Source organism: Aplysia californica, unplaced genomic scaffold, assembly GCF_000002075.1.
Source record: "Aplysia californica isolate F4 #8 unplaced genomic scaffold, AplCal3.0 scaffold00104, whole genome shotgun sequence".
In the NCBI taxonomy this organism is placed as follows: domain Eukaryota; kingdom Metazoa; phylum Mollusca; class Gastropoda; order Aplysiida; family Aplysiidae; genus Aplysia; species Aplysia californica.
Genome location: NW_004797374.1, coordinates 1,046,484 through 1,047,906, shown reverse-complemented (window position 1 = coordinate 1,047,906; position 1,423 = coordinate 1,046,484).

Below are 1,423 nucleotides of genomic sequence, written 5' to 3'. Positions count from 1 at the left end.
ATTATTATTATTATTATTATTAAGAGTATGCCTCGGACGCCACCTGGACTTAAGTCAAAATGTCATAGCAACTGAAAATGTTTAATGTGTCGCGCGCGCTCATATTATGACCTTATGCAGTTGCTGAGCGCCGTAAAACACTTTACGAAAAAAAATATTAAAAATTAACAAATCTTGTTACATTTCTAGTCTTCGGATTAAACAATGTATGACCTACAATGTTATAGTTTTGCAAGTATCGGAAAACTCTTACTAAAACTAAACTGTAAAAAATAAACAAACACACAAGTAAAAACCGCATTGCTGCTTTAATGAGTTGACCTACTCAAGAGTCAACGTCCTTCTTTTGAACTCAGCGATATTTCAACTTCATTTTTGTACCTGTTCGTAACATTCTGCATGAAGGCAAGGAAAATAATATTAGCGGTAAAGCGACACCCGTTTTAACTGTTGCTTGAGCTCGTGTTAATGGTTTGTACCTTTGAGACAGAATGTCTCAACTGGCTATACTGACGACCAACATGAAGGAAGCACGCCTTTAAAAAATAATAAGGTGTGTGCACATTTTTGAGACATAATTTCGGATACGCTGGCTATTAATTTTGAAAAAAAGCAAAGCTTAGGTAGGGTGTGTGCGTACCTTTGAGACATAATGTAGACTACACTGACAATAAGAAGGAAGCACACCTAGGAAATTAAGGTGTGCGCGCAAGTTTGAGACAGAATGTAAACCCCACTGACGATCAATAGGAAAGAAGCAAGGCTTAGGGTGTGTACGCACTTTTGAGACAGAATGTAGACTACACTGTTGATCAAAAGGAAGGAAGCAAACGTTAAGGTGTGTACACACTGAGCAACATAACAGAAACAACGTTTAGACGTACAAAAACGTAAGTATTACTTCCCGCTCTGCGTTTGACTGCGAAACACGTTGGGTACACACTTTCAATCCCTGGCAAGTGTATTAATTTTTCAACTTTTATTTCTGTTTAAGTAAGCGTTTTGCGGCACTTGCAGCACAATACGGTCATATAAGTTCCGAAGATTAGAGGTGTTACTAGAGAGTAACAAACACCCTAAAAAAAACAACCCAAAAAACGAAGGAGGAGAGTCAGTGTGTGAGGTTATTCGGTTGGTGGTTGGAGGGCGATTTGGTGTGGTCTGTTCCTACTTTCTTATCACACTTCTCTACCATTCCTACCTCTCTTTATTCTTTTCTCAGTTTGTTACCCTCTTAGCTAATTACAGCTCTAATCTTCGGTACTCATATGACCTATCTGTGTTGTGAGTGCTTAAAAACTCTTTCATGTAATTACAAAAACTAAAAGAGGCTATATCCGCTTCTTTTGTCAAACGCTCATATGACCTGGTACATTAGCGAGCGCCGTAAAACTCTTACTAAACACACACACACACACACACA